Source organism: Felis catus, chromosome C2, assembly GCF_018350175.1.
Source record: "Felis catus isolate Fca126 chromosome C2, F.catus_Fca126_mat1.0, whole genome shotgun sequence".
NCBI lineage: Eukaryota > Metazoa > Chordata > Mammalia > Carnivora > Felidae > Felis > Felis catus.
The window spans coordinates 139,971,345-139,995,357 of NC_058376.1; the positions used below are offsets into that span (position 1 = coordinate 139,971,345).

Here is a 24,013-nt window from a genome sequence, read left to right on the forward strand (position 1 = left end):
TAACTAGTGTCAGAATATGGCTCTAATCCTCTGGGAAACTTCCTATTCTATGGGCTGAGAAGCTCATCAAAGCTCTTTGCTTGAAAATTGTAATCCAGGAATTGCTGTATGCTCGTGGTTTTTTTTCTTGTAACATACATGCAAGTGATTATGGATTACTTTGTAGAGTCTGTGCTGCGCTGCACTGCATAGATGATAAACCTGTGGAAGGCAAGGTGGCGTCTCAGCCCAGTCAGCAAAGGCTTAGGAAGCCAACAGTTTTCATATGCAGAACGTAATTGAAAGTTGTCACTGGGTTTTGTTACTTGGGGTAGCATACTATTCACTAATATGTCAATTAACAAAGTAGTCAGAAACAATTCTGTCTGCTTTCTTCTTTTTTTTCCTGTCTGCTTTCTAAAGAACCTGAATAGGACAGAGGGAAATGCCAGGCCACAATAAAGGGACTGTATTATGAAGTTCTTAAATAGCACTCAACATTGCATTTGCTACAGGTGTCACATCTGACTTATCTCTAGTACTGATTTGTGTCAGCATTAAATTTTATTTTTTTATTATTTTTTTATTAAAAGTTTTTTAACATGTTTTAGAGGGAGAGAGAAAGTGCGCGCGCAAGCAAGCAAGGGTGACGCAGAGAGAGAAGGAGACACAGAATCGGAAGCAGGCTCTAGTCTCTGAGCCGTCAGCCCAGAGCCCGATGTGGAGCTCGAACTCCAGAACAATGAGATCATGACCTGAGCCAAAGTCAGGTGCTCAACTGACTGGGCCACCCAGGTGCCCTTTTTATTTTTTAAGTTTATTTATTTTTGAGAGAGAAAGCATGAGTGGGGGAGGGGCAGAGAGAGAAAATCCCAAGCAGGCTCCTTACTGTCAGCATGGAGCCCAATGCATGGCTTGAATCCACGAACCATAGAGATCATGACCTGAGCCGAAGCTGGACGCTTAACCAAATGAGCCACCCAGGCGCCCCTAAGTTTTAAATAGTAATAATTGATGGTGGCTCAGTAGGGTTGACCAGTATTGAAATGATGATCATTATGTGTAATACCAGGACACTGGGTATTTGTATCTATTTTAATTGATGGAAAATTGATGTGGGATAGATCTTAAGTTCTGTAAGAAAAGACATAGAAGCACATTTTCAGATAGGAACAGAGCAGTTTAGAATGATTTTACTTAGAAGTTTTAGATAGGATACAGGTCAAAAGGTCAGGATTGGGGTGCCAGGGTGGCTTAGTTGGTAGAGTGTCTGACTCTGGATTTTGGCTCAGGTCGTGATCCCAGGGTTGTGGAATCAAACCCTACATTGAGTTCCTCACTGAGTGTGGAGCCTGCTTAAGTTTCTTTCTCTCTCCCTCTGTCCCTCTCCCCTGCTTACGCTCTCTCTCCCTCAAATAAAAAAAAAGTCAAGATTATAATCAGGAAGCAGTGTTGTACAAGAGTGACAACAGCCTGAGTAAATCAAGTCATATTCATTTAAGATATTAGAGTCCTCTGTGCTATGTAGGTGACTAAAACAGACCTGGCCTCTGATTTATGGAATTTGAGTTTCATTTTATTTTACTTATTTTTATTTTTATTTATTTATTTTTCTTATGTACTTAAAAATGTTTTTTTTTAATTTACATCCAAGTTAGCATATACCACAACCATGATTTCTGGAGTAGATTCCTTAATGCCCCTTACCCATTTAGCCCATCCCCCCCCCACAACCCCTCCAGTAACCCTCTGTTTGTTCTCCATATTTATGAGTTTCTTATGTTTTGTCCCCCTCCCTGTTTTTATATTATTTTTGCTTCCCGTCCCTTGTGTTCATCTGTCCTGTGTCTTCAAGTCCTCATATGAGTGAAGTTTTATGATATTTGTCTTTCTCTGACTAATTTCACTTAGCATAATGCCCTCTAGTTTCATCCACATAGTTGCAAATGGCAACATTTCATTCTTTTTGATTGCCGAGTAATATTCCATTGTGTGTGTGGAATATGTGTGTGTGTGTGTGTAAGATGTGAAGACCACATTTTTATCCATTCATCCATCGATGGACATTTGGGCTCTTTCCATACTTTGGCTATTGTTGATAGTGCTGCTATAAACATTGGGGTGCATGTGCCCCTTCAAAACAGCACACCTGTATCCCTTGGATAAATACCTAGTAGTGCAGTTGCTGAGTTGTAGGGTAGTTCTATTTTTAATTTTTTGAGGAACCTCCATACTGTTTTTACAGAGTGGCTGCACCAGTTTGCGTTCCCACCAGCAGTGCGAAAGAGATTCTCTTTCTCCGCATCCTCGCCAACATCTGAGGATGTTGCCTGAGTTGTTAATGTTAGCCATTCTGACAGGTGTGAAGTGGTATCTCATTGTGGCTTTGATTTGTATTTCCTGGATGATGAGTGATATTGAATATTTTTTCATGTGTCGGTTGGCCATCTGGATGTCTTCTTTGGAGAAGTGTCTATTCATGTCTTTTGCTCATTTCTTCACTGTATTTGTTTTTTAGGTATTGAGTTTGATAACTTCTTTATAGATTTCGGATACTAACCCTTTATCTGATATGTCGTTTGCAAATATCTTCTCCCATTCTGTCGGTTGCCTTTTAGTTTTGCTGATTGTTTCCTTCACTGTGCAGAAGCTTCTTATTTTGATGAGGTCCCAATAGTTCATGTTTGCTTTTGTTTCCCTTGCCTCTGGAGACGTGTTGAGTAAGAAGTTGCTGCGGCCAAGATCAAAGAGGTTTTTGCCTGCTTTCTCCTCGAGCATTTTGATGGCTTCCTGTCTTACATTTAGGTCCTTCATCCATTTTGAATTTATATACCAGTATAAATTGTGTGGTGTAAGTATAAAGTGTGTGGTGTAAGAAAGTGGTCCAGGTTCATTCTTCTGCATGTCGCTGTCCAGTTTTCCCAGCACCACTTGCTGAAGAGACTGTATTCCACTGGATATTCTTTCCTGCTTTGTCAAAGATTAGTTGGGGATACATTTGTGGGTCCATTTCTGGGTTCTCTATTCTGTTCCATTGATCTGAGTGTTTTTGTGCCAGTACCATATTGTCTTGATGATTACAGCTTGAAGTCCGGTATTACTGTTTTTATTTAGTGTTTTTTTTTTTTTTGAGGGTGGGAGGGTGGAGAGAATGAGTGGGGGAGGGGCAGAGAGAGAGGGAGACCCAGAATGTGAAGCAGGCTCCAGGCTCTGAGCTGTCCGCATAGAGCCTGATGTGCGGCTCAAACCCATGAACTGTGAGATCGTGACCTGAGCTGAAGTCGGAGGCTCAACTGACTGGGACACCCAGGCACCCCTACTTACTTATTTTTAAAATCACTTTCTGTAATATGTCAATATGTATGTAAATACATGAGATTCGAAAGCAAGAAAGCACTCAGTCCCCGAGTTGGTAGTTTAGGGGAAATTCATGACAACGAGCCTTTCCAGTCTCCCAGGAAAAGAAGGGGTTGAGAGGACACAATATCACTAGGCCTCTGGTGAACTCAGTGCTGGGGCCACACATGGCCTAGTTCTCCACCAAGTTTGGAAAGTACTAATTGTCCTGGTCCTGCTCCTACTCCTACACGTGGCCTCCAGCTTCCAGAATGGCCTCTTCCTTTAGTTCTGTGGCATTTTCACTCGGGAGAAGACCGCTTACCCTGTTGTGGTGTCAGAGTTCTGGAGGACTTGTCATCTAATAGGATGATGAAGGGAGATCTCGTTAGTACCTTGCCATTTGCTTTCCATCTGTGGTACTTAGAACCTCAAGATCGGGGCATCTGGGTGGCTCAGTTGGTTGAGTATCCATCTCTTGATTTTGGCTTAGGTCATGATCTCGCAGTTCATGAGATACAATCCTTTTTTGGGCTTCCTACTGACCTATGAAGCCTCCTTGGTATTCTTTCTGCGCATGCATGTGTGAGTGCGCACGCGCTCTCTCTCTCTCTCTCTCTCTCTCTCTCTCTCTCTCTAAGTAAATAAACATTAGAAAGAAAAAAAAAAACTAATGGCCGAGGAGTCTCAGGGTCTCTCAAGAGCTCGTCTGAGCCCTGGCTGGCCATGGGGATTTCTGAGGGCTGTCCTGCTTCCTCCTTGGAGCACACCTCCTCTCCCTCTGGCTCTAGGATGGCATCTGGTTCTCAAGGGAAAACTGGGTACCCAGAGGCATGTCCAATTCAGAAGATGAAATTGCCTCTAAGGGCAGAACAGGCTCTGGGGGAAGATTTGATTTGGGGGCTTCAGTCTCAAATACTTCACTCAGCTGTTTCACCACTGGGCTTGGGGTCTCTCTGCTGCTGGTTTTCAAGGTGTCTGCAAGGCTGAAGATAGGAGAGCAGGGATCTGATCAGAACCTTCCAACTGCTCCCCTGTTGGTAGGTTTGGCTGTGGAGAGCTCTCTGCCTGGATGGGAGTGTGTAGGATGCTGACACTAGGTAAATGGGAATCTGCCTCCAGGGCCAGAAGCTTGTGCAGTGGAGGTCGTGCTGGAATGACTGGGGTGCTCTTTGCAGAGCCCCGCCTGGGGCAAGGAGGGGATGCTGGGCCCCTACCCCTCTTTTGGGTGCCCAGCAGCTGGAGCCTCATCTGAAACAGCCCATGCTGTTTCAAACTTCCCTGAAACTTGAATTTTAGTAGGCAGTACAGACAGTAACCGGTAGAAGGATAGATAACTACAAGTTGAGTCAGCTTGTAAGAGAAATTAACAGTCCATTGATGGAGAATAATTGGGGTAGGGAGGTTACTTGGAGAAGGTTTTAAAAACACATTTAGGCAAAGACCTAAAAAGTGAGAAGGAAGGAGGAGTCCTTGTGAAAAGTACAGGAAGAACATCCCAGACTGAAACACAAACACGGAGGCCCTGAGGTGGGGAGAACCATGTGATGCAGGATCATGTAGACCAAGATAGAGAGTTTGGATTTTCATTCTAAGAAGAGTGGGAAGCCATTCAAGGTTGTGAAGCAAGAAAGTGACATTATTTCAGTAGTGATTTTCCTACCCTACTTGCTGTGTGGAAGATCACTGGGGACGAAGGCACAAGTGGAAGAAAGGAGACCAGAAAGGAGGGTATTGGTGTATTCTAGGCAACTGGTGATGGCAGTTCGTATTAAGATGGTGGCAGTGAAGATGGGATTAGATCACCTGGACCTGTTGATGGATGGATTGCATGTGGGAGATGAGAGAAAGGACCAAGAATGGCTCCAAGTTTCTGTGGTCTTCGATGATGGCCTCATTTTACTGAGAGGAACAAGACTGGAATGGGATCTCTATGTGTTTTGGGATGAGGACAGCATAGAAAATGAGTCTTTGGGGCACCTGGGTGGCTCGGTCAGTTAAATGTCTGACTCTTGATCTCCACTCAGGTCATGATCTCACAGTTTGTGGGCTCGAACCCCACGTTGGGCTCTGTTCTGACAACACAGAGCCTGCTTGGGATTCTGTCTCCCTCTCTGCCCCTTCCCCACTCAACTTCTCTCTGTCTCTTTCTCTCAAAATAAGTAAATAAACTTTAAAAAAAAATGTGTTCTAACATTTCTGGGGGGGGGGGGGAGAAAAAATGAGTCCTTCTTTGTGGGTATGTTACGTTTCAGGTAGATACTAATGAGGCATCCAAATGAAGGTGTCAAATAGAAGTTAGATATAAGAGGGGCGCCTGGATGGCTCAGTCGGTTGAGCGACTGACTTCGGTTCAGGTCATGATCCACGGTCTGTGAGTTCGAGCCCCACATCGGGCTCTGTGCTGGCAGCTCAGAGCCTGGAACCTGCTTAGGATTCTGTGTCTCCCTCTCTCTCTGCCCCTCCCCTGCTCATGCTCTGTCTCTCTCTCTCTCTCTCTCTCTGTCAAAAATAAACAAACATTAAAAAAAATTTTAAAGGTTAGATATAAGTAATTGGAACTTAGAGGAATATCTTGAACTCAAGATAGACACATAATCTTGAGCTACATGTACATTTGGGAGACATTCAATATATAGAAGCTCTTATCTGGGGAATGCTTCAAGCTCACCTAGAGAAGAAAGGTGTAGTGGGAAGAGGGCCCGGGATGCAGACTTAAACCTGTAGCATTTAGAGGTTGTATGGCCTGAAGGAGAAGCGCGCAAAGGGGACTGAGAGCAGGAAAATCGAGAGCGTAGTGAGTGGAAAGCATTTTGAGGTAGAGTGGTCATCAGCTCTGAAATAACACGGTGAGGTCAGGAAAGATGAGCAAGTAACCTGGATTTCACAATTTCAAATTTTTGGTGACCTTTACAAGACAGATCTAATGTAAGAGATGTGACACAAAAGAGAGGATGATTTTCAAGAAGGAAAAGATGTTTGTGTTTTTCTTTCCAGTTAGAAGATTTCATGGTGTTTATTCAGGGGAGGTACATTAGTATTATCAGATTTTTATACTTTAGGGCAGAACTTTTTTTAACATCATGGAATTATTTTCCTTGGGAGAGTGCTTCTCATTTTTGGTGTATTCTCAAAGGATTTTTGAGGTTTGGGGCGGGGAAGGTTCCTCTCCCCACCCCACTAGAAAAAAGTTAACTTCCTATTTTAGTAGATTCAAGTTCTTTGTGATCTTTATGGCTTCCATTGTAGTATGGATATCATATGTAAGTAGTGCTGGGTCCGTATATCACATGCTGATGAATACCTTTAGCAGGGCTTATTTTGAAAATACTAGGGAGTGGATTAATTGGAAAATCAGTAAATTGCTCCTGCCATCCTTAAATTTTTTTTACACGCTTTGATTTGTGTCGACCTTTTGTATACTTTTGGATGCATGAGAACGAGTGGGTACATGTGTATACTTTTAACACAGTGTAAATTGTTCATCATACTCAATTTTTTCATCCTTTTAAGATTGGCTGTTTTGTTCAAGCTTTACATTGAACTTACCTGGAATTCTTAAAGCATCATCGTATAAGCATCCTCATTCCAATCATTTACCAACCACATTTTATTTATTATTTTGTTTTATATCATCCAGGTAGTCTTGGTCCTGTGTAACATGATAATTAAAGTTGTCCCTTTTTCTGAGAGTGGTCTTCTAAGACACATACTTGTAAAGTACACATAGGAAGCCAGGGAACAGTAGGACAACTAGAGTCATTGTTAAATGTGGGTGGTAATAGTTTCATATAAGAAAATGTCATGATGGAAATGTTTATCTTAGGACTTCTCATTAGAACAGTATGTGTACAAAGTAGCTTGTGTGTAAAAATTCAGATGCCAGATTCCCATTCAAATTTGGGTGTGAGGGGTTTGGGGGAAGTGATAACAGTAGACATTCTAAGTGGTCTAGTTGTGGTGTCCTTTTACTCATGTCATCACAAAAATTACCAATCAAGTACTTTACTACACTTTTAGTCTTAAAAACATAGTATATCTCATTGACGTTAGCTTTGTTTAAAAGTGGGTTCTTAGCGTTCTGATTGATACTTTTCACATTTTCTAACCATTAGAGGTTCTCTTCTACTGTGCTTGTACAGTAAATGAGTATTTGGAGGAGAAATTATTTGTGGTGTGTCTTATTCAGATAACTTTGACAAATTTCTAAATTAAAATCGATGACCTAGAGAAATGGTTTTTATTTGTATAACATGAAGCTTCAGGCTCAAATCCTGGTACTGGAGGTCGCTGGGCAAGATGAAGACAGCCTGATTGTGCTGCTTGGTGAGGTCAGTGACTCGGACTGTCTTACGGAGGGATACAGAGTTCTGGGAGCATTGAGGGTAGACTTCAGAAGTTTTCGGGATTGGAAGACATTCTTACAGTTCAGATTGTTAGTTGGGATCACACAAGCGTTAGTAGGCACTGCCAGAGGGAATCAGATGATAACGTGTGGAGCCACAAGTGTTTGGCTACATAGGGAGTTTGTTTCGCCAAAAACGTAAGTTTCTCCTTCCTCCTCTATGGGAATACATCTCAGCTTTTCAAGGTAACTTATTGGAATTGGCTTTATAAAATTTTATTTCTTAGTAGACTTTGCTGGAGCACATTTATCCTAAAGAAAGAGATGTTGAATTGGTATACATCAAAGACTGTAAAAGAAAACATTTGTTTTATAACAAGCACCCAGGAGGATATTCTTCTAAACATGAAAGATAACTTTCCTCTAACCTAAGTAAATATTTCAAACCAAATGTATGTTAAGTGATTATAGTAATGTGTGAGCAGAGACTAGCAGTAAAGATAGCAATATCATACATTACTTAATAGTATGTGATACTTCTTTGGCTTTGGTCCTTTTTCTGAGCGATTGTTTCTATGAGAGTCCTCAGGATGCATGGATTCATTTTTCAGCTAGACTGGTAGCCTTCCCAGAAAATGTTTCTTCTCTGTAGTTCAGTATCCTGAGATGTTTTCACATCTGAAGTGTTTATTACATAGTAAACACTGTCAAGTGATATGGACCAGTCCTAAAATAAACCATATGCTGAGGACACAATTCTTGTTAGAACTGAAATTTGAAATTGGTTTCTGTTTTCTCTGGCAATACTGCTAGATTCTATGTAGATGCAGGGGGTTTTACTACTACTTTTACTGCAGCAATTTTACATTTATGTATATTGGGAGGAAATTCTATATTGTAGTACCTGCAAGTTAAAACACTATGACTGTGGGGGGGTGGGGGGTGGGGGAAGCTATTAAGATCTTGGAGTCCAAATTAATGTTTGTGATGGAAATTTTATAGCTAAATGGATTGGCTGCTCCCTTCTCTGTACTCTTCTCTTGTGTCCTAATTATTACGTGGTGTGTATTGATAAACAAATTTTTATCCATTCTCCATTCTGTTGCTAGATTACTGCTACGTTCTTCTTTTTCCAGAGCCGTTCTTGAAACCTTTCTACATGGGTGTTTGTTACAGTCCAACTCTCACTGCTTTCCAAAGACTTAGACTCCCCAGCCTTTTCAGTAAGCCCCTCCAAAACCGTTGTCTTCAGTTCTGAAGCTTCTCTGATCTCTGGCAAGCCTCTATCTACTGTAGTGTGTGGTTTGAGGATGTTAACATATACACATTGTCTTTGACCAGGAGATTCATAAAAAGAAATCCTATCTTGAGGCGCTTGGGTGGCTTAGTCGGTTGGATGTCCAACTTCAGCTCAGGTCGTGATCTCACGGTCCGTGAGTTTGAGACCCCCGTCGGGCTCTGTGCTGACAGCTCAGAGCCTGGAGCCTGTTTCAGATTCTGTGTCTCCCTCTCTCTCTGCCCCCCCCCCCCATGCTCTGTCTCTGTCTCTCTCAAAAATAAATAAACATTAAAAATTAAAAAACAAAAAAGATGCTATCTTGTTTAAGGGGGTAAGTCAAATCTCAGGATACCTAATGACATTACTGCAGGCTTAATTTGCATTTTCCTTTCTGGATAAAATCTTTGTCAGTTCACTCTTGCATTTTTGGCTTTCTTACACCCAGGTGTGCCCCCTTCCCTTACTGCCCTTTCTAGAAAAAAGGATTAACCACTTGGATGAAGTTTTCTCAGAAATTTCTTCTGGACATACTCACTTGAGTCAAAAAAAAAACAGATAGTTTACAGACACTTGACTTTTTGAGGGAGAGATACAATTGGGTACATCCAGACTGTATCTATGAATTGTTACTGGCCTAACTTTGAAGGTATGGTTCATTCCGTAACAGGTATTTATATGGAGTCTAGTAGGGCACTAATTATGTTCCTCGAATGAGTTTTTAAAATATATAACCTACTGAACACACATTATTTGCATCATGAGAATTGTCTGTACTTATTAATAACAACAGATTTTTGTTTGTTCCAGCTAAGTCTTCGTACTAGTTTTGCAAGTGTATTGAGGCCTGGCAGGGTTATCTGTGACTCAGCCGGGGTGGGCGGGGCAGTCTCCTACCTGCTCCATCTGTGTTCTCTGCCTGTTTAACTGTGAGCCAGGCTGAGTAGTATGCATCATTGAGCGGACTGCCAATACTTAGGTCTCTGCCTGACCTGGCCTGTTCCATCGTAGAGCCCTTTGACTTAAGATATAGCTGTAACCAGCTGCTCCTCACCGTATTCAGTTCATTCTAACATTTACTGAGCATTTCCGGTTGTGCCAGGTCCTGAAGATAGAGCAGTAAAAAAGACAGTGTCCCTTTCCTAATGGGCCTTACATTCATATGGAGGGAGGGACGATTTAAAAATGTACGAAAGTAATTTCAGGACTAAGGAATTAAAACAGGGTAATGGCATAGTGAGCGACTAAGCTGATTGGGTCACTGTTTTAGGGAGATGGCCATGAATGATGACCAGGACGTAGGCATGAGAAAAAACATTTTAGGCAGAAAGACAGAAAATAGGTGCTGCATGGGGGAAGGCCAGCGTGGCTGGATGTTGTGCATAAGGATGAAAGTGGTAGGAGATGAGGTAGGCAAGAGTCAGATGATATTAATTTCAGTAGAAAGCCATTGGAGAGTTTTAAGTAAAGGAATGATATACCACCACACTTAGCCTGTACTTGAATATTTCACATAAAACTTCCAACTTGTAAAAAGCTTTTGGAGATATTCTTTGTAAATATCTTTTTTTTTTTTAACGTTTATTTATTTTTGAGACAGAGAGAGACAGAGCATGAACGGGGGAGGGTCAGAGAGAGGGAGACCCAGAATCTGGAACAGGCTCCGAGCTCTGAGCTGTCAGCACAGAGCCCGACGCGGGGCTTGAACTCAAGGACCGCGAGATCATCCCCTGAGCTGAAGTCGGCCGCTTAACCGACTGAGCCACCTGGGCGCCCCTGTAAATGTCTTTTTTTAATGGACAGATTTACTGACATTTTCTTACGTAGAGTTTCTTTTACGTCTGGATATAATTGATATGTCTTCATACCCATTATGTCTAGATATCTGTATCTGTTATATCTAGAAATTGTATAAAATTTAGAGACCTGCTACCCCAAATTTGCGTCTAAACCAGTGAAGGGAAGTAGAACAGTACTTAGCGCGTCCTGACGTAATGGATGGGTGAAAGTATGAATGCTCTGTAATGCACACGTAGCGTTCAGAGCCAACAAAAGCAGCTTGTCAGTCGTCTTTGTAATCTCTCCACCTGGCTTCCTCATTGTCCGTTTGACGTGCAGATAGCCTCAGTAGGCCAGTGTGGAAGCATCAAGAGTTAGGCCTTGTATCTCTTTAAAAGCAGGAACAGCAAATGAGAGCTTGAGGAAGCAATGAAGAACCCTCAGTAGTCTGGGAGGCAGCTTGCCAGATTTCTTCTAGTCCCCACATGGTTATCTGTGATACTGAAAAGCTTTATCTGTGCATTGGGAAGTCCCAAATCTTTGTGATATGACCATATAGAGAGAATGCTTTCCAGTTTCTTTGATTTGGTAATTGCTTTTATGGAATAATAATTTTGTCATAAATTTTAGTTACAGTAGCCGAGATATTTGGAGTAAAGGGGACATGTAGGCCAGACACAGGTTAAGGCTATAAAACAGATTGATAGTGATATAAACATTTTTAGATGTGTATTTGAAATTTCAGTTAGAAAAAAACCAAAACAAAAAACAAATTCTGTTACTGCAACTCTTTTGATTAGTTTTTATGCTATAAAATGACTTATAAAATGAAATGTAATTCCAGGGTATCTTAATAAACAATTACAGGGGGTTTGGGGTTACAATGATAAGAAATTCAATCATTTCATGATGAAGGTAATTTTTCTTACTGAAAGACCCGTTTTTTTGTGATTATTTTTTCCCCTGAGCTAATAATAAACAGCTAAGAGAGAGGCCCCTAGGAAAATTGTTTTTCACTTATCCATTATAGAAAAAAATTACACATGTCATTCTCAGAATTCTTGAGGGGACGAAATTTCAGTGCAAACATGATGTAGGAGTTTACTTAAAGGGAAACAGCACCAATAATACAAAATAATCAAAATGCAAAAAAACTTTAATTTGAATTAGACTTTGAAATGAATTTTGGTAATTATATTGTAAAATGATATGAATATGTTCAGTACTCTGGGTATTCACTTTATACAAAATACTGAATAATGGAAAGCCTGATTTGTGATATTTTGGACAACTCTTTAGACTTACAGTACAAATCTTAGCTTCTTTTTGCTTCATATTCTGTGTTGTAGAGATTCTAAAAATAGAATAAAACTTTAATAAAAATGATAGCAGCTAACCTTATGTGAATATGATTGTTCTCATTTTACAGATAAGGGAAAGAGAAGCTTAAAATGGTTAATTAAGTAGCTTGCCCAAGGGCACTCTGCTCTTGAGTGGTGAAGCTGGTACTTAGATCCTGGCCTTCAAAGCCTTTATGCCTAACCATGATACTCTACTGCCTCTTGTAGTAGCTCTGTGAATTGTAGGCCTTACATCGAGTTGTTTATTGCTTGTTAAATTTTATTCAGCAGAAATGTATGTAAATTTTAAAAAGTAAGGGGCACCTAGGTGGCTCAGTCGGTTGAACAGGCAACTTTTGATTTTCCGTAATCCCAGGATTGTGGGATTGAGCCCTGTCAGGCTCCTTACTGAGCATGGAGCCTGTTTAAGATATTCATTCTTTCTTTCTCCCCCTCTCCCATCCTCTCCCCCTCTCTCCCTCCCTCCCTCTCTCTCCCTCTCTCCCTCCCTCTCTCCCTCTCTCCCTCCCTCCCTCCCTCCCTCTCCCTCTCTCCCTCTCTCTTCCTCTCCCTTTCCCTCCCTCTGCCCCTCTCTCCAGCTCGAGAGCACGCTCTCTACAAAAAACAAAACAAAACAAACAAAAAAACTCTTTAAAAAGGTAGGCTTATTTATTTCACAACGTAGCTACTGAGTTGCTGATGCTGTTCATCAGGCTGGCCATTTACTTCTACATGTTCTCCGGCGTAGGTTTGATCATCATGGTATTCCTCTTTAAAAAATTTCAGGCCTCCAGTTGCCTTTAGAATGAAGTGTCTGAAATTTCCTTTTATGAGATATAAACTTCTTAACAACCTGATTCTAGTCTACTGTATTCCTATCTTATTGTTTAACCTCCCATTATATACTATATTCCATCTACTCCTTGGAATATTCCGTCTCCCAGTTTCTATCCTTATTATTCTTCAAGACTCAGATGAAACTGATTCACTCCAAACTGTCTCTCATCTGTGTCTCATGACATGTACTTCTTTATAACATTTACCTATTCATTTATAGTCATTTGTGTCTGTCACTGCAACAGATTAAGTTCTTTAAAATGTGATTGTTCTATTTCTTGCACCCAACATCAGGAGATAACCTAAAAAATTTGAAGGATTACTGAAACAAATTACAGTATTTGATTAGTACAGTAGTTGTGTAAATGTTATCAGGGCAGTTCTTTAGATGTTAATGTCAGTCACTGAGAAGGTATAGTCAAGTTGAAGTGACTAAACCATAGAGTCAGTTTTAATTTCTTGTTGGTAAAAAAAACCAAAACCATTTCTGTTCTTTTATGTTAAATATAATATTTATCCTTAAGATTTTAAATATAGGTTTAATTTTTAAGAAAATACAGTATGTATACCTAGTGATTTAAAATTTAGATCAGCTTTACACAATGAGAAAATGGGATCTTTATTTAGATATTTGCTTATGTTAGTTGAAACATTTGCTAGTAAAGGCAATGGAATTGCTGTGTAATAGATAGATATAAGTTACTTTTGCAATAAAATATTAGAGTAATAGCTACCATCAGGAAAAAAGACTTGAAAATTTTTGACCGAAATTATAAGTTGAACATTTATGTATCTGCGTGCATAGTACTGAATTAGAATGTGTGGAGATAGAAAAGTGTCATAGATGCTCTCAACATAGAATGACAAAGAGTGAACAACACTGTACATTAAAGCTTATTAGTGACTAAGATATAAATTTATGATTTTTATTATTTTCTTTCATCTAAACTTTTTGTCATGTGATTGCTATGACTTCCAGTCCTGTCCCTGTCCCAGCACTCATGTGAAGAGAGAAAAGCCCACTTTTAACTGGGGTTTACTAGTGGTTGGAGGGAGGGGAAGAGAGGTTAGTGAATTTGCCTGGGGGTGTGTTGGGGTGGGAGAATAAAAACCCTCCAGCAATTATGGCAAACCCAAGAAAGGGGTTGGGAGTAGCAGCCCCTGCCTCTTTTCCTTGAGGTGAAATGTGGGAAAGAAGTAAAACGGGGGAGGGTTTATACAGATTGAGGGAGCAAAAGGGAAAGGTTAGAGGCCTTTGGAAGATCTGAACTGAGCTAATGAGAGAAAGCAAAGGAAAAAGAACTGAAGAGAGGAAAAGGGTCTAGAGAGAGCTTACATATTTCTTGAGTTAGAAATGGGGTTGTGTGTGTGTTTCTCCCCCCCAGGCTTAATTTGGTACCTTGTACAGATAAGAAGTATCTGAAAGAGAAACAAAAGGAAAGGAGATACCTCTCCTCCAGAGAGTTTGAGACCGTTAGCGTGGATTGGTTGGCTCTGCTGGTCCTGGGTTCCTAAGACAGCAGCCCCCCAGAGTTTGGCATTGTTTCAAAATGTCTGTAGAGAGGCCCTGGCGTTTGTTAGAATATTAACATGCTACATGTTCTCCTTCTTTCTCATTTCCTTTTTATTACTTAGCTTGCTACACACCTGGAATTTTGGCTCCAGAATAATTTAAAAGATAATTTTGCCAAGAAAATATCTTTGGAAAAAAATCATGCCTGTAAATTCTTTTAAAACTACTCCCTGGGCCTTTGGAGGACCCTCTGTTTCTTCTTTGTAAATTTTTTTTTAATTATTATTTTTTTTAATGTTTATTTTTGAGAGAGAGGGAGACACCAAGTCTGAAGCAGGCTTCAGGCTCTGAGCTATCAGCACAGAGCCTGATGAGGGGCTCAAACTTGCAAACCAGGAGATCATGACCTGAGCCAAAGTCAGATGCTCAACTGACTGAGCCACCCAGGTACCCTTCTTTTTTTTTTTTAGTGTTTATTTATTTTGAGAGAGAGGGATTGCGTGTGCATGTGAGGAGGGGCGGGGGGAGAGAGAGAGAGAATGAGAATGAGAATGAATCCCAAGCAGGCTCCATCCATGCTGTCAGATCAGGGCCTGACTTGGGGCTTGGTCTCACAAACCGGGAGATTGTGATCTGAGCCAAAATCAAGAGTTGGACACTCAACTGACTGAGCCACGCAAGCACCCCTCTTTTTTTTTTTTAATTGAGGTATAATTGGTATATTCTATTAGTCAGGTGTACAACATAGTGATTCAGCGTTCACGTAGTTGACCCTTGAAAAACACAGGTCTGAACTGTTGTGGGTCCACTCTGTGTGTGTGTGTGTGTGTGTGTGTGTGTGTGTGTTTACTATACTGGTAAATGTATTTTCTTGTTCTTATGATACTCTTTTATGTTTACTTTTGAGAGAGAGAGCATGAGTGGGGGACAGGCAGAGAGAGGGAGACAGAGACCGAAGCAGGCTCGAGGCTCTGAGCTGTCAGCACAGTCTAACACAAGGCTTGAACCCATGAACAGTGAGATGATGACCTGAGCCGAAGTCAGACACTTAACTGACTGAGTCACCCAGGCGCCCCTTCCTTATGAGATTCTTAATAACATGTTCTTTTCTCTAGATTACTTTATTTGTGAGGCTACAGTATATACTACATGGAAATGTACAAAATAGGTGTTAAGCAACTGTTGAGGTTATCAGTAAGGCTTCCAGTTAACAGTAGGCTATTAGTGGTTAAGTTTTGGGAGAGTGAAAATTTATATGTGGATTTTCAGTTGTGTGTGGGAGTGGGGAGGTAGATATCCCTCACCCTTATGTTTAAGGGTCAACTCTGTTAAATGATCACCACCGTAGGTAGTTACCATCTGCCCACCATGACAGAATTCATTACAGAATTTTTTTTCCAGGTACCTCTTTGAGGGCTACGTTCAAAACTTGCTCACCTACTATTTGTTAGTTTATCTGTTTGGTAGCCATAAAAATACCTACATTGACTACCCTACTGGGAAGTCAGCAGAACCAAAAAAACTCTTTGCTCCAAGGAGACGTCATCTCTACTTTATTCACGGTTTCTATTATACCTAGTACCGCTGGGCTCGACAGACAGCACCTCAAGCATATGTTGACAGTGCTTTTACGCTGTTCTACAATCTACAGATATGAGATATAACGAAATCACCTTACATCTGATCCTTTAATTGCATCTTTCTTTACCCTTTCCTATTCTCAATTGTCCTAAATTCATCTCAGTTGCTATTTCATGGAAAGATGTTAAGTTAGTGTGTTTAAAAATTGCCTGAGAACTTTCAAAAAGCATAAATTACAATGAAACATCCACCTGTAAGGGAATTAATAAATTACTGAATCTTCATACACTGATTTTAGTTGTGTGTGTGTGTTAGTATACTTTGCATATACTTTGAATGATACAATGACTATATTTTAAGAAATGTTTATTTTTACAATATCTATTTTTATGTGTGTGTGTGTGTGTGTGTGTGTGTGTGTTTATATATATTGTTGTCTCTTGGTGTCACTGTCTTTAACCCCTTTAAGAACAGAACCCATAGAGATGGACACATATCCCAGTCCTCTGTGCAGTGGATGTTGTTACATGACTAAGTTTGAGTTAAAAAGATGTGAAGAGAAATGATGCAAGTAACTTCCAGGTCATGTCCTTCAAAAGGAAGCTCTGTATACTGAAATTTCCTTTCCCACTGCTGAGAATTTGTGACAGTGTGAACAGAGGTAGAGGCCATATGATGAGAATTGAGGACCACTTTGGCAGAGCATCTCTGGATGTCCTCCCTGTTCTGAGCCACGTGCCTTCCTGGAGATAAACATAGATCTTTATCAAGCAGCTGAATTTATAGGGTTTTTGTTTTAGAACATCTTAGCCCATTACCTCAGAATACAACATGATATCTATAATTTCTTATGGAACAGAAAATCATTAAATTAGCACCTACAAGAAATGCCATTCCTTGAATAATAAAAACAGCAATCAATATTCCTCTCTACCCCATGCCTGGTCCCAAGGTAGGTGGTGGAGATGCTGTTGAAGTGAGAAAAATTGCTCTCTTGAAGCTCCAGACATTTTTTTTTTAATAATGAGATATAATTGATGTAACATTAGTTTCAGATGTATAGCATAATGATTCAATATTTGTATTACATTGTGGAATGATCACATAAATCTAGTAGCATCCATCACCACTTGGTTATAGATATTTTTGTGTGCGATTGGAACTTCTAAGATCTGCTTTTTTAGCAACTTTTGTTTACATAACATGGTATTGTTAACTGAGTCACCGTGCTATTACATTACCAGGGCTGACTTATTTTATAACTGAAGTTTGTACCTTTTAACTTCCCACCCCCTGCCTCTGGCAACCACTAGTGAGTTCAATTTTGTTTTTTTTAATTCCACATGTAAGTAAGATCAAATGGTACTTGTCTTTCTCTGACTTAGTTCTCTCAGTATATAATGCCCTTAAGGTCCACTAATTGTTGTTGCCTATGGCAAGATTTCATTCTTTATTATAGTTGAATAATATTTCTTTTTTTTTTTTTTTAACATTTATTTAATTTGAGAGAGAGCTTGCCAGACAGGGACAGAGAGAGAATTCAAAGCAGGCTCTGTGCTGTTAGCACAGAGCTCAGCACGGGGCTTGATCCCATGAACGGTGAGACCTGAGCTGAAATCAGAAGTGGGACGCTTAACCGACTGAGCCATCTAGGCCCCCCGGATAATACTTCATTGTACACACACACACGCACACACACGCACACACACACACACACACACCGTTTTCTTTATCCGTTCGTCCTGTGATGGACACCATGTTTCTGTGTCTTGGCTGTTACAAATAGCACTGCAGTGAACACGTGGTACAGATATCTTTTTTGAGGTGGTGTTTCCGTTTTCTTTGCATAAATCTTCCATGTGTTGGCTATTGTAAACAATGCTATGGTGAACATACATCTTTTCAGAGTGGTGTTTTCATTTTCTTTGGATAAATACGCAGAAGTGGAATTCCTGGATCATATGATACTTTAATTTTAATATTTTAAGAAACCTCCATACTGTTTTCCACGGTGGCTGCACCAGTTTGCATTCCCACCCACAGTGTACAAGGTAGAAGCCTCTATTTCTTAAATGCTTGATCTTAAGTGCTGGATCTCTGGGCCACGCTTGGTCCTCATTCAGTAATAAGCCTTTCAGGATGATGTTCAAATCTATTCTAAATCCTTTATATGAAGTCTTCTAGTATCTCCTTGATAGGACCATTGATAGGTATAGAGAGTCTTGGTCATTATCATATAAATAGGTTTAGGATTGGGTGCCTGGGTGGTTCAGTGGGTTAAGTGTCCGACTTTGGCTCAGGTCATGATCTCGTGGTTTGTGAGTTCAAGCGCCACGTCGGGCTCTGTGCTGACAGCTCAGAGCCTGGATCTCGCCTCGGATTCTCTGTCTCCCTCTCTGCCTGTTCCTCCCCCACTCGCACTCTGTCTCACTGTCTCTTTCCAAAAAGTAAGAAAAATAATTTTTTTAATAAGTTTAGGATTCGCAAATGTCGGCCTTCTTTGTCCAATCCCCATTGTACATAAAAACCAAAATCACAAATAATGGAGAATTGCAATGTTTATAACAGCAGTTTTTCTTGACAAGCTGAAATCTGTTGAATCTAAAAACATGCAAAAATCTTTCGGTTTAGAAAAGCAGAACAGAGTAAGGAGCGCTGTGAGTGAATTTTGGAGTGGGGCAGCTTTGGGGTTTTGGACATACGGAAGCTCTTCCTGAGAGACCAGCGCAGTGCTTGGAGCAGTGGGTTAGCTGCTGCTTTTTCTCGTGCCCTTACTTGTGACCTCTTCTCCATTCACCGAGATGTGGAGCCTCTCGCTGCCTGCGCTGCCTGCGAGTGATGGTTGCTCTCTCTCCCTGTGTCCTGCAGTAGGGAATGGGTGGAGCCAGATGACTGCTCACAGTTGGAGCACCTAAGTCCCAGCGTTAGATCCCCCGCGGAGGTGTTGGTCATGGAACCACAAAAGCAGTAATAGCGAACTCCCAACTTCTGGGCTCTTCCTGTGGGTCAGGCTTTGTTATAAGGGCTTTAAATGTAGAAACTGATGTAAAATTTAAACCATTCCTATTAGTGGGTAGTACTCTCACCATTTTACGGTGATGAAATCCGGTCATAGGTGAGATATATAGCTAGTAAATGGAAGAATTCAGAGAGGATCCCAGCCAGTCTTGCTCTTCTAGGGCCTGTGGCTCTCAACCCCCTGCTTTGGGGAGAGTTAGGGAGTTTATAGTCTGATAGCACTTTTGTTATTAAGTAAGACGATGTTGCAAGTAACAGAACTGTAATTCTAACTCATTTAAATAAGAAGAGGAGATCATTATAAGGGTATCCAAGGATGTGACTGATCACTCAGAACTGAAATGTTCTGGGTACCAGAAACAGCAGAAGCCAGGGATTTCTCTCTCCTGTTTCTGTCTGCAAGTATGTATTATTATTTTTCTCACAATGCAGACTGCTGCTAGCTGTGCCCCACAGCCTGACTGGAGGAAAAGGCAGTTACCGGAGAGGGACAACCAACTTTTTTTTTTTTTTTTTTTTTTTGCCAGTTCTAAAATTTCTGGGTATGGGGCCAGTTAGTAAGTTAGTACACCTTGATAGATTTCTAGACCAACCCCAGCTAGTTTGGTAACTAAAGTAAAAAGGTCCAAATGATAGTTACTTTAACAAAATAGATATTGGTTTCTGATAGAAGAAACCTATTCACTTAGCTTTTAATTACTGGCCGTTTGATTTTCTTCAGTACTTTAAGCTGTGTGAGAGTATACACCATGCCAGCCACCTAGCACAGTGCTTGGAAAATGGCAGCTGCTCAAATGTTTACCGAATAAATGAAGGAATAAATGAATAATTTTCCTCAAGAAGGAATACTTAGAAAAGTAGAATTCAGTTTTCTGGTCATTGTCCAAGAAATAGCATAGATACAAATAGTCTGTTGGAATAAAACCTACATTTTTTAGCAAGGAGAAGGGACTGTATTTTTCCTGTGGTGTGGAAACCTATAAGGGAAAATATAAAATATTAAAGTTCATTTTAACCATATAGTACGACATCTCCTTTTGTTGTTCTGCTTTTTTTCCTCCCCTTTTTCCTCAATGTCTTATGTTTGTCTTTCAGAACTTCCTTTATGTATAACTCCTTTATCAGCAGAGTATAAAATGTAGGGTTTTTTTTTTTAAGTTTTTTTTTTTTTTTAAAGTTTATTTATTTTGAGAGAGAGCGAGAGAGAAGAGAGCAAGCGGGGTAGGGGCATTGAACTCATGAACCATGAGATCATGACCTGAGCCAAAGTTGGATGGACACTCAGCTGACTGAGCCACCCAGGTGCCCCTATTTTGTATTTTTAAAATATAAGTTCTGTGCTTCTTGTTCCTAACCTAGAAAAATGAGTGGTATATGGTGTGTGCCTTCCTTGAATGTGAACCATTCAATAGTCATATATAAGAAAGTGAGAATTTAATAGACTATCCCACTGGGGAAGATTTGTTTCCTAGACACCTTTGGAAGCAGCTACATTAATGAATTTAATTTGGTTTATTATTTTAGATAATAAATTGTTTTCCCCCATTTTTAGAATATTAATATAGAGTTAGGTTGGAAGATACAAATAAACAGTGATTCAGAAAGCCACATGAGGTCTGAAAGCCATCCTGAAGCAGTACTTAACAAAGGATTAAATTTAATGCATTAGAGAGTATGTTGGAAAGCAATGACAACATTAGCAAAGCAGGAGGGAGAGTAATTTATTGTATTTTCAGCAGATTTTGTTGTCTGTATAAAGAAAATTATAGGCATGACAAGAAGAAAGAAGTTGTTTAAGATGCCAGAAGTTTTATATCCAAAAACAACTTTTGATAGATGACTTAACAAATTAACTCTTGGTCCACATGCAGACATTTTTTGAAATGTCCTAGGGTAAGGCCTTTACAACTTCTTCATGAGCCCCACAACCTTCATTATTACGTAGTTGTGCAGTTATCTTTGCTGTAATAAAAGCTTGATTTTGAGTATCACGAATGTGAATTCAGATCTTAACTCTCATTCTGACTCCTACTGCTACTGTGGCTGCTGCTGCTGCAACCTTGGGCAGATCCCTTCACCACTCCCTGTATTTCCTCATCTGATTAGGGATAATAACCCTCATCAGATTCTTCCAGCAGTCTAGTATTTGTCACCATTTAGGGCAATTTTTCTGAAACACATTAAATTATTGTTTCTCACCCCCACTTCTTCCTGTCTATGTCCAGATCCTCTGCAGCAGGTCCCATCTTCCCCTAGCTCTTCTATTTTATTTTATTTTATTTTATTTTATTTTATTTTATTTTATTTTATTTTATTTTATTTTATTTTATTTTTTTATTTTTTTATTTTTTAATTTTTATTTTTTTTAAATATGAAATTTATTGTCAAATTGGTTTCCACACAACACCCAGTGCTCATTCCAACAGGTGCCCTCCTCAATGCCCATCACCTACCCTCCCCATAGCTCTTCTTTGTTTACCACAGTGTCCTGTTCCCTTTGAGATTAGAAATTGGATCTTTGTTTTCCTACAGGTTTACTCTGTAAATGTTTTTTAGATTAAAGTATATAATGGGAGCTTCCACTTAGGGGAAGATTTCTTTAAATATGATAAACTCAGTTTGGAGCAGGTAATAATGTTTAGATACAGTTATTGGTTTTACATTTCTTTATAAAGTCATCTTTGATTGCTGCCCAGTCTCTTAAAGTCTTTAAAAAAGTAATGTACGGTCCCTTTTCTCTTCTCTTAAGTTAATGGAATTTCTTTTTAAAATTAAAAGGACTTTATATTGAATTTTAAGACTTGGGGTATTCCCTGTAATGTATACAAATCAGAGTGAGGAATCATTGCACCAACTGATCATATTTAAAATACAGAAAAAGAACAGAAGACTGGACTAGTTGTACAGTGTTTTAGCCTTTTTAAGGTTTTGCATATTGAGTTATTTAGTTGAAATAATCACTTACAGCAGTCTTGCAATACGTGTTTTATGTTTAGTGCAGTGGTTCTAGACCTTGATTGCTGTTTCAATTATATGTAGTTTAAAAAAAAAATAACAGATGCCAGAGCCCACCCCATTGAATCATCTGCAGGGGAATCTCAGGCATCTGCATTAAAATAAAATGCAGAGGCCAGGGAAGTAATGCGTGTTTTGCATATTGTATACTTCTGGTCAATTGCTGTTTTTTATGACATCATCATAAATTATTAAAGAAGACAAAACAGTCATTCAATTTTAGAAACTTTAATTTTCCAGATTTTTAGAAGGAAAATCTCAGGGTCAAAATAAGTATAGTTTTGAAGAACTTTGGTGAATTGAGACTGCATTAAATTTCAGTGTGTTCTGTGCATAATCTTCAGAAATCCTCAAAATAAAAGGTTCATTTCAACATGTAATGGCTTTGTACTTAAAGGCATTAGGAAGAAAGGGAGGGAAGGGCTCAGCATCTGTTTCTTCTGAGTTTTAAGCTATTTCTAATACCTCTTTTCAGCTGCTGCTTTTATGATTTAGTTGTGTAGGAAATACCAGATAGATATCTCAGAAAAAACTTTTGAGCTTTTACTACAGATGCTGAGGTTACTTTTTACGTGACATGGGCCTTCTGGAATAAGAGCTATTTAGGATATAGGTGAAATACGTGGAAACAGTCAAGAACTAAAGCATTTCAAAGTCTTGTGAATTCACAAGTGTTTCAAGCACAATTTTTATACCTAAAGTAAATAGGAATATCCAAAATGAATATTCAGGTAATAAAATTAGCAATTCATTCATGGAATTTAGGCAACAGCTGATTTAGAGTACTACATAAAAAATAGGTTCTCGTTTCACTTATTGCTTACAAGTTTTCAACTATAATGCATTTACTTGTTTAACATCAGATATCTTTCATATGTCAGGAACTGTACTGGGGGATATGTGTAAACAAGACAGACTAGGGGCGCCTGGATGGCTCAGTCGGTTAAGCATCCGACTTCGGCTCGGGTCATGATCTCACGGTTCATGGGTCCAGCCCCCACGTCGAGCCTGGAGCCTGTTGTGGATTCTGTCTCCCTTTCTGCCTCACCCCCACCTGCGTGCACGTGTTCTCCCTCCCTCCCCCCCACCCCCCAAAAATGAATAAATGTTAAAAACAAAACAAACTCCAAAAACAAGGCAGACTATGTCCAGTCCTTATTGGAGCTCTTAGTCTGGGAGAGCAAGAGATTTTAAACAAATAAAGGGACTCTACATGTTACTCTGAAAACTACAAAGTGCTTCTGTTCTGGTCAAAGGCAGTTCTCTGGTTCTTTTGCCAAAAGAGCAATATTGGCTTTCCTTGGAAATTTTAGAGCTGAAAGGCAACTTAGATTTACTTCACTTCTTCATTTTATAGATGAGAACACTCAGATCTAGGGAGGTGATGTGACTTTCGTAAAATGGCACAGCTGAAGACTGGTATGGTTGGGGATAGAACACCAGTCTTCTGATTACTGCCCATGCAAGAGTAAGTGACATGTGACAAGATCATGCACAGAATCTATTCATTGATCTGCTTTATGTTGTCTTTGCGCTAGATTGCTGAGATTACTCAAAATGAAGAAGATAAAGTTTTATAATTAAGTAGTTCACATTCTAGAGTAAAAGGCAGTTTTGGAAAGAAAAACATCTGTGAGGGAGTTACTTGTTTGTTACTTGTTTAGTGTATGGATTAAGATGACAGGTCCTGGGGACGCCTAGGGTGACTCAGTCAGTTGAGCATCTGACTTGAGGTCATGATCTCCTGGTTAGTGAGTTTGAGCCCCACGTTGGGCTCGTTGCTGTCAGTGCAGAGCCTGCTTCACATCCTCTGTCGGTCCCCTTTCCCATCTCATGCTCTCTCTCTTTCTCAACAATAAATAAACATAAAAAAAAAGTGATAACACGTCCTGGAATCAGATGGAGTTAAGAGTCATAGCTCTCTCCTTAATAGATAAGTAAATTTGAGAGGACCACAAATCTTTACCTCAGTTTTCTTATCTGTAAAACGGGGT

General features: G+C 39.9%; 2 protein-coding genes and 1 pseudogene across 4 annotated transcripts in view; 1 reads left to right on the forward strand and 2 right to left on the reverse strand.

The window, feature by feature from the left end:
* The window catches only part of UBE2E1 (ubiquitin conjugating enzyme E2 E1), an 81,586-nt gene that overhangs the window by 14,225 nt on the left and 43,348 nt on the right, over positions 1 to 24,013 (forward strand). The gene's annotated exons all lie outside the window — the stretch shown is intronic.
* Positions 1 to 24,013, reverse strand: part of NKIRAS1 (NFKB inhibitor interacting Ras like 1) — a 108,784-nt gene that overhangs the window by 714 nt on the left and 84,057 nt on the right. The gene's annotated exons all lie outside the window — the stretch shown is intronic.
* On the reverse strand, positions 156 to 5,313 carry LOC109491539 (annotated as a pseudogene).